This window comes from Spermophilus citellus, assembly GCF_964194105.1.
Source record: "Spermophilus citellus genome assembly, contig: SCAFFOLD_91, whole genome shotgun sequence".
In the NCBI taxonomy this organism is placed as follows: Eukaryota; Metazoa; Chordata; class Mammalia; order Rodentia; family Sciuridae; genus Spermophilus; species Spermophilus citellus.
This window is the reverse complement of record NW_027673011.1, coordinates 1,506,230-1,516,179: the sequence shown is the minus strand read 5'-3', so window position 1 is coordinate 1,516,179 and position 9,950 is coordinate 1,506,230. Positions and strand designations below refer to the sequence as shown.

The window sequence follows — 9,950 nt, the reverse complement described above, 5'->3', positions numbered from 1 at the left end:
TGTCATAAAATTGGTAAAGTGCCTTGAATTTTATCTGTTTGACATTTCAAAGCACAAGTAATAATTTCAGAACACCTGGTAACTAATAAGATTACAGATTTTTTTTTTGGTGGTGGTGCTAGGGATTGAACCCAGGAGCTTGAACACCCTAGCAAGTGCTGTAGCACTGAGCCACATCCCTGGTCCTAAGATTTATAAACTTCAGATTAGCTTTATCCACTGTTTCATCCCTTTTCTTTTTTCTTTTTTTAATCTGAACAGAATTAAGAAGAAGGAGCATCCACAATCACAGCAGATGAAGATCCACTGGTAAATTATCAGGATTTTTGGCCTGCCCTCTAAGGAAAAGGTAACTGGCTGTTCTGACATAGCAAAGTTGAATAAATGCAATACTTCTAATTATAAGATTATAGTAGAGTTGAAGTTTTACCAAAGAATGATAGTATTTAATATAAGATATCTGAATTAGATCTAAAATTTTAAGCATAACCCTGAATATGATCTTCCTAATATAAAATGACAGTGAATTGAAGGAGTGGGATACTATTAGATGTTTGTTTCTCAACACACAAAAAATACTAAATAACAAGCCTAACCCCAAAACATTTGTTTAAGTTGCAGGAAGGGGTTCTAGATAGAATTCCCCTCTCTCCCCAGCCCTACCCTCTTTGTCCAGGGAGGTTGTCAAAGGTGTGCCCTGTGGTTTTCTCCTTAGCTCTTGTTCTCTTCTCTCACACACAATGAAGACCCAGCTGGTAAGGGCAGGGGAAATGCCAAACACGACTGTCACACAGGCAGGACTTCTTCAGGCACACTTTCTGGGCCTAGTGCCCTTGCCCAGGCTGCCAGATAGTCCTGTGCTCGGGAGCAGCCTCGGATCATTACGAGAACAGCAGCCACATTGATGGAGTTTCTCACTACGCCATCGCCATCATGCATTTGCTATGTGGGGAATGGCTGAATTTCACAGAATGTGAAAAAGGATAATATTACTGGAAGAGTTTTAATTTAAAAAAAATCCATTCTTCCATCTACTCAGAGGAATGAGGGGGTTTACAAGTTAAGATACATTTTAACATGAGTCATTGAAGGATAAAACTGAACAGAATCCAAACAGGAAAGACCAAAAGAATTTCAGCCTCTGGAATTGATCAACTTACATTACTCAGGCAACAAATGTGATGTCTCAATCAGCCTTTAAGCAACTATGGCAAAAATGGAAACATTTTGTATGACATGCACATTCATTCGCAAAGATAGCATTTTACTATTATTAAACCATAACTGGAGCTTCAGGAAGAAGTGTCAGTTCTGTTTCAGTGTTTAAAAGAACTGAGCAGCTCTGAAGCCTCACCTTCAAAATAGGCCCTTAGGATTCTTTGGCCTTCAGCTGAAGGACTACAGTGCAGGGGCATCAGAGGCACCATAGTGGATGGTGTTCATTGTGGACTGTCTGCCAGGTGCTCTCCTGTATGGTGGTGACCCCCTGGCAGTGGAGAGATGTGGAAAGACGGGAGGAGGAAGCACACCACACTTGACAGAATGCCAAGGGAGCTCTTTAGTCCAGAACTATTTACTGAGATTCTACTGTGTTCAAACAGATTTTCCCCAGGAGAAAAAGGAGAATAGGAGATGATTTCCATGAACTATAATCATGACATGCTTTTTTGAATATTTTAGCAATGGAGATTAATGTGATACCAGGAAATGAATGACAAGTGGCAGGGAAAGAAGAAGAATTACAAATCAAAAAGTCTGCAGGACTTGACAGGGAGGGGAATCAAATGGTCTGGGTGGAACAGTGAGAAATTGACAAGTTCATGACCAGTCTAAAGTAGCAGCCCCTTCTCAGTACTGATTGTGGCCCAATAAGTCCCAAATTGAACACCAACCAACTTACATGCTGTGTTCCTTTCTGGATGCTGGAGCTAAATGAGCAAATCAAGGGGATAAAGGTCCCTCCCATTGAATTAGCACTTATCTTTTTGGTATCAACAAATGAAAATCATGTGTCTGGGCTGGGGATGTGGCTTAGTGGTAGAGTACTTTCTTAGCATGTGTGAAGCCCCTGGATTCAATCCCTAGCACTGCAAAAAAAAATAAAAATTTATATTTATCATGTGTAGCGTATTGTTTTGAAATATGTATATGTGTGAAATGGCTAAACTCAACTAATTAACAGATACATGACCCCACATACCTAATCACTTTTTTGTGATAAGAACTTTTAAGACCTCTGGTCTTAGAAGCTTTTAAGGATCCATTAGTAACTAGAGTCACTTTAAAGAAGAAAAAAAACCCTTTTATTTAATTGAGATTTTTGTCTCATTTTCCCAGCATCTCCCTCTCCACCTCCAGCCACTGGTGGTTCAAACTCTTCTACATTCCACATATAAGTGAGACGATCCTGTGTCTGTCTTTCTGTGAGTGCCATATTTTACTTAGTCTGTGTCCTCCAGGTTCATCCATGTTCTCATAAGTGACAGGATTTCCTTCTTTTTTTAAGGCTAAATAATATTTCATTGTGTGCATAAACTACCATTTCCTTACCCATTATTCCCCTGATGAACACTCAGGTTAATTCCCTAACTTGTTGTGAATAAAGCTGTAATGAACATGAGTATGTAGGCCTATCTTCAGTATGATGTCATTTCCTTTGTGTATATACTCAGTAGTGCTCATGCCAGGTTATATAGTTCTATTTTTGATTTTCTGAGGAACCTCCATATTGTTTTCCATAATGGCCATACTTTTTAATGAGAGAAACAGACAGTAGAGAGCAGACACAAATAAATGCATTATATATTTATTATATGATAATAATTAGCAAAAAAAACAGGGTAAGGAAAATTAGGAACACTGATGAGAGATGGGACTTGAAGTTTTAAATGGGAGTGATCATGGTAGGACTTCAAGAAGGTGAGATTTGAGCATTAAAGTTGAGCTCTCTGGGGAAGGGCGAATGGACCGTGCAGAGACTAAAAGCAGATGCCTGCATCAGCTCTGCAAGCCACAGAAAGGAGGCGGGCCAGATCTGAGTGGTGAGTTGGGAGAAAAGGGTAGGAAATGAAGGCAGACAGGTAATAGGGCCCAGGGTATGTGGCCTTAGTGACCATTGAACAGGCTTTGGCATTTATTCTGAGAGATGTGGGATATCATTGGAAGATTCTAAGAAGAGTGATTTGATTTGACTTCTGTTTTAATAAAACCACTGAGGCCATTATAGTAAGATAGGCTGTAGGGGACAAGGCAAAAATGGGGAGACCAGTTAAAATGTGGCTATGATAATAACCCAGGCAAGAGATGATGATGTTGCCGGATCTCCAAAAATTTTAAGGGAAATGAATCTGGATGGAAATTACTATTTTAAGAAAATAACAGTTTGAATCAACCTAAATAAGGCTGTGAGTTTCTGTTATGTGCACATTGTTTGCTACGTCAGCTATAGAATTGGTGATGTAATTCAGAGGAAGGTGAAGACTTTGGTTCAGACTAAGTTGAAAAAGAAAATAGTTGATTTTACATTAAAATGAAAGCTTGCTTTTTGATCAGTGCAGGAGACCAAGGAAAGTGACTATTCACAATAGCCAGAAGGTGGAAACAATCCAAATGTCCATCAACTGATGGATGGATCAACAAACTGTGGGATAGAGCAGAATGGAATAGAGCAATTCCCTACTTTATCCAGAGGGGATGTGTTCCAAGACTCCAGTGGATGCTAGAAACCACAAATAATGCCAAACTTTTATAAATACTATGTTTTTTCTTATACATACAGACCTGTGATAAAGCTTAATTTATGAATTACGTATAATAAGAAATTAACAATGGGACTGGGATTGAGGCTCAGTGGTAGAACGCTTGCCTAGCATGTGGGTTCAGTTCTCAGCATCACATATAAATAAATGAATAAAATAAAGGTCAATCTTTTCATCTAAGAAAATATTTTTTAAAAGAAATTAACAATAATAATAAAATTAAAAATAATAAGATGGTAATAAAACTTAAGCAAATATGGTCTCCCTACTTCTCAAAACTGCTTATTATACTGTACTCAACCTGCTTCTTGTGATGATATGATACAATTGCCTATCTGGTGAGATGAGGTAAGATGAATATCAGGCATTGTGAAATATTGTTAGACTACTGTGTGAGGGTTATTTGAACACAATAACTGCAACACTGTGATAACATAACTGAGACAGCCTATAAGTGACTTCCAGGCCAGTAGCATATACTTTGTGGATACACTGGACAAAAGGATTATTCACATGCTGGCCAGGTCAGAGCAAGATAACTGAAGACTTCATCATATACTCAGAACAGTGAACAGTTTATATTTATGAATTGTTTCTAGAATTTTCTATTTAATATTTTCAGACTACAGTTGAAACTGCAGAAAGTGTAACTGTGATTAAAGAGGGGTCTTCTGTATTATTCAGCCATAAAAAGAAGTGAAAGACTGATAACATAACTCCAGCATAGATAAACCTTGAAAACATACTAAATGAAGGAAGCCAGACACAAAAGGCCACATATTATATGATTTTGTTTGTATGAAATACCTGTAATAGGTGCAAATTCAGAGACAGAAAGCAGATATGATTTCCTAGAGAATATGAGTTGGGAGATTGAAGAGAGACTGTTTCATAGAATGGGGTTCTTTCTGGGGTAGGGAAAATGTTCTGGATCTATATAATGGTGTTGGTTGTACCATATCATGAATATACTAAAATGTCATTAAATTGCAACTTTAAAATGGTTAAAATGTTGAATTTTATTTTATTGAATTTTACCTTATCTAAGAAAAGAAAGATAATGGTATTCAGAAGAAATTTCATATATTTTTTTTCTTATCTTGGTTACAAGTAGCTGATTAAGCTAGAGTGGAGTCTTTTATGGTCAATAAGAGTGGAAAAAGGTTGGGCCCTGAAGAAAGATTGGTGCTTTGGAAGTACAAGTTGAAAATTTAGTTTCAAAGCAAAGGAACTAGTCTCTGTGATACCACTGTTGACCTGATGGAGTTTTGTGATCATAGACCAGAAGTATCAAAATTAGGGTTTCTTTTTCTTTTATCAAATGTCCTTATTATATGACTGCTGATTATAAAAGCATATTAAAAATTTAAATATTTTATAAAGCCCCTTTACAATGAAAAAATAATCAAAGTTTCTTTAATTCTTTTACCCTCTGCTCCTCATAACTCTTGAGAGTTATCAAGACTTTTTCAGTGCATAGGCTTATCATCAGTCACGATCACTACCTCCATCATCATCACTTTTTCACAAAAATGGATACATTATGTGTATGGTATTTTTTGCACCTTAATTTGGGGTGGGTACCAGGGATTGAACCCAGGGGCACTTAACCACTGAGCCACATCCTCAGGGCTCTTTATTTTGAAACAGGGTCTCAGTAAGTTACTGAGATGGCTTTGAACTTGTGATCCTCTTCCCTCAGCCTCTTAAGCTGCTGGGATTACAGGCGTGTGCCTACACCCAGCTGCACGCTGATTTTTAAAATTAATATCTTGGTGGTCTTACTGCTGCTTTTTTGTATGTGTATAGTATTTTTTGCACCTTAATTTGGGGCGGGTATCAGGGATTGAACCCAGGGGTACTTAACCACTGAGCCACATCCTCAGGCCTTTTTATTTTGAAACAGGATCTCACTAAGTTACTGAGATGGCTTTGAACTTGTGATCCTCTTGCCTCAGCCTTTTAAACTGCTGGGATTAAGGCGTGTGCCTATACCCAGTTGCATGCTGATTTTTAAAATTAATATCTTGTGGTCTTACTACTGCTTTCTTGTGGATTGCTATGTTATATGCCATACTTTTATTTGTAAAAACTTTTGTGGTTGAAAAGCAAAATGCAGCCAAAATGTCCTTTAAGAACAAAAGTTTAATTTCAGTGAGGTACAGTTTATCTATTTGCCTCTGTTTTTCAAGAATACCTAACAAGTCAGATTCTAGCCCACTTAGGATTGCTAAGTCTTTGTGAGAATAACTGTCTTCTCAAGTGGAGAGGCAGGAAGCTTTGGAAAGTTTCAAAGACACATTTCACCTGTAGCATTTTTTTTAGTTCCCCTTTTCTGCTCCTGAATTTCATTCACTTAGAACAGATTTGGGGTGAGGGATTCAGTGGAAAGAAGGATAAGGTCTCTGGGTCCTGAAGATTTTATGTTGACCAAAAGAGATTATGAGTTATAAAAGAAAAAGGTCAGAAACTTTATTATGATCTATTTTTGATATTATTTAAAACTAGAATGGCCAGGAGAGTGTAAAAATTTTGTGCTTTGTGGAAGAAAGGTTTAGGGACCAGTACATCTAAAAAGTCATTCTCATTATATGAGAATTTTCTTCCTCCTCTTCTTCTTCATCCTCCTCCTCCTTTTCCTCCCTGCCACCTCCAGCCCAGTTTAGGAGAATTTATTTTTGTGGTGTGTGTGTGTGTGTGTGTGTGTGTGTGTGTGTGTGTGTGTGTATGTGTGTATGTGTTACACTTAAGGGAAGGAAAGGACAGGGAACTCTATTCATTCATAGTCATTCACACATATTACTGAAAAATAGTTCAATCTGTAATTCTATAGCCCTTTTACCTCTACTAAGAAAAGGAAGGCTTTCCTTTGGGAATGGAAAAGGATTACAAGTTTATCTGGTACAATCTGCCCTTTGAGAAGCAATACAAATCCAGACAGGTTGCATGATGAGGGTGCAAAAAAAGTATATGGAAAATCAGGGTGCCATGTTTCCTGGATCTGTGTCTTTGCTTAGAGCTGGAACTTTGCTGAGGACAAGGGAAAAAACCTCTGTGTCATTCCTCCCACCCTGTACTAGTACCTGGCATCGTTTGTCCTGGATTCAGCCTTAGGGGTTTTTCAACCAGCTTGGGGACCTGTCTGAAACTATGTACTAGGGTTTGGGAGGTGAGGTCCAGGTTCCCAGTGACCCACTAGGAGGCCAAACTTTTCATTCCTAGGAGACTAAGTGCTCCCATTGCCACCTTGATTTCAGAGGATGTGTTCTTGACCCAGTCCATAAAATTATGTGATTTAGTGGTGGGGTTCCCCTGTGCTTGGTGGGAGGGAGATTTTGCTAAACAAATAGAATTTGAGAGGGGACTTGATTGGTCAGGAGGATTTCACCCATATTATAGGTGGAGTGACCTCTATGAGCAAAGGCTTGGGAGTTGAGAGCAGGAGAGGGGAGCATATTGGAAACTATGGATTGGATCTTTTGGTTGGACCAGAGAGTACCTACAGGAGACAACCGAACAACAGATAGATGTGGTGGAGCTGAGGGGAGGGCAGCCTGTAGAGAGCCTTAAATGTCTGGAGAGAAGTTTTCATTTATTTCACTTCAACAAGACTATCTGATGGCATAGTGTGGACACATTATAGTTGGCACTTACTAAATGACTGACATGGTGCTGATAGCTGATGCAATGCAAGAGAGAGAGAGAATTTTTTAATATATTTTTTTAGTTTTCAGTGGACACAACATCTTTATTTTATTTTTATGTGGTGCTGAGGATCGAACCCAGTGCCCTGCGCAGGCCAGGTAAGCACGTTACCGCTTGAGCCACATCCCCAGCCCAATGCAATGTAATTTTGCATCATTAATTTTTTTAGTGTTCCTCATAAAGTAGATACTCTTATTTTATTGATTTTATGGATGAAGAAACAGACACAGAGAGGTTAAGTGACTTCCCCAGAGCAATACAGCTAGTAAGAGGTTGAAGTGGGATTCATCCTGGGAGATGGCTCTAGAACCCATGCTCTTAATTTCTGGACCTTTAAGAATGGTGATATTTACAGTCAGTTTTAGTGAAAGCTTTGTCGGTACAAAGGTGACATAGGAGATTATTTTTCATAGTGTATCTGATCTTTGCATTTTATTGCATCTGAGGTAGCGCACTAAAACTATATGGTTGGCTTTCTTTTATAGCTGATTGTTGGTCCAACTTTTCCATTTCTTTTTTAAAATGTAAACCCTTCTCTCAATTTTTAAAAAATTACCTAACCTAAAGAAGTTAAGTCCTAATCAAGATTTGAAATCAGGTTTACCATATAATAGGTCAGCATTATATCTCTGGCAATACTTGGGCATTATGAATTGGTTACACTTCATGATTTATTACCTTTTATAATTTATTACTTTTTATATGTGTATTTAATTTTTTTTGTCTTTCCAAGCACGTTGCTATTACTGATGGATATTTCTTTAGTATAATTCATACCCAACTATACACATATGACTAAGAAAACAAACTGCTTGGCAGATGACACATTTGTGTAGAATGAGTGTGTGTACCATCTTCTAAGAGATGGGCATCCCTCATCTTAAGTCTCCACTGTTGCAAGTGCCCTTATTATTTCTAATTTTGCACTTGATTGTCAGAAGGTCCAGCCACTGAGCTGATGAACTCAATTTATTACACGCACACACACACACACACACACACACACACACACTCTTCTCCCTCTGCTGGAATACCATGTATCTATGACAGGCTGTGAGATGTCTCAGTAGACGGAGCGCAGCTAAGGAAAGGCCCTCCTGTGATACCCCTATGCAAAATGGCGCCCTGGCTCGCTCTGGAGAAGAAAGAAGGAAAGGGAGAGGTGTGGTTAGAGGAGCTAGAGAGGCTGTGAACAAAGGCACTGCCAATTTTAGGAAGATAGAAAGCCACCATAACTAATACATTCCTAGTTTCGTAAGTCTGTTTCTTTTTACCAAATAACTTCACTACTTTGAGGTTGATAATGGAGAATCTATTACCAACCCTGTAATTTACACAGATAAATATACTGTAGTTACTGGTTGTCAAGTTTATTAAAATCTTGTATTGGGACTGGTGGTTTTCCCCAAATAAAAAGGCTTGTGTGGGGTCTTGCTTCTTAGAAAAGTTTTGGGAAGTTTCAGCCTTTTTACATTAGACTAGATTTAGGTACTAGAAAGGTAAACTTATTTTTAAAAATTTATTGCATATTGGATGGGTTCAGCCTTTGAACAAAACATTTTATAAGTGAATCTGCTGTGCAAAGAATCCTTTTTGTAAAGAGAGACCTTTGTTACCCTTGGCATCTACTGGGAACATACCTAAATTTGGATGGTGAAGTAAGACCATATTTTAAATACATCCTTGGAAGGGATAAAATGCTCAGAATTTGGCAGCATTTCACTTCTGACAGCCTAGTTCTTAGCTACATACAATATAATTGGTGGTGACAGCTTTTAACATGAGCATTTCAATGAATTAAAATTTTTGCCTACTTCTTAGCTTTTTCATACTCTCAGTGAAATTATTATTTTGTGTTCACCCTGATGCCTAATAGAGTGCCTGATATGTGGTAAGTAATTGGGATTGTTAGATAAATTGAGTTCCCATTACTGAAACCTTAAAAAATGTATATTGTTTAAAGGTACAGGCAGATGCTGAAGTTCATCCAGGCTAGAGGACATCATCAGAAGTACACTGGCATAAGTACTGACTTATATCATGCAAGACACACTCCTACATTAAAATAATCTGTATTAAATGAATGTCAATTATATGAGCTATTTTCTTTTATATTTCTGGGTATGGAGGCTGGAGGATTTAAGTAAGAGGTCATCAAATTCTTTATTATGGTATGGTAGAAAAAAACTAAGTATTTGAATTTCTGTTGTACATGTGTTTATGATCAGTGCTCTTTGTATAAGGAATAATTAAAAACTGTTGCCAACATTTGAAAATCAGATGTACTTTATCAGCTTGCAGTTTTGACTTTTCTTGGTGATTCATTCCAACTATTAGGAAACCCAAAAGTATGAATATCTATCTTTTCTAGAAGTTAGGGCCTTTTCATGGGTGATGAAACAGTATGGTAAAAATGCATAGACTGTAGCAAACAGTATAGGGTGGGGAGATAATGCCAGGAATTAATTGTCATTTTCTTGTCCCCAC

General features: G+C 37.8%; 1 long non-coding RNA gene across 1 annotated transcript; it reads left to right on the top strand.

Annotated features, from left to right (window-relative positions):
• Positions 1 to 258: 258 nt before the first annotated feature.
• Positions 259 to 9,725, top strand: LOC308640259. Its single transcript, XR_014020204.1, has 3 exons — positions 259 to 349; positions 7,486 to 7,561; positions 9,427 to 9,725. It is a non-coding gene; the product is annotated as an uncharacterized lncRNA (long non-coding RNA).
• The last annotated feature ends 225 nt before the right edge of the window (positions 9,726 to 9,950 follow it).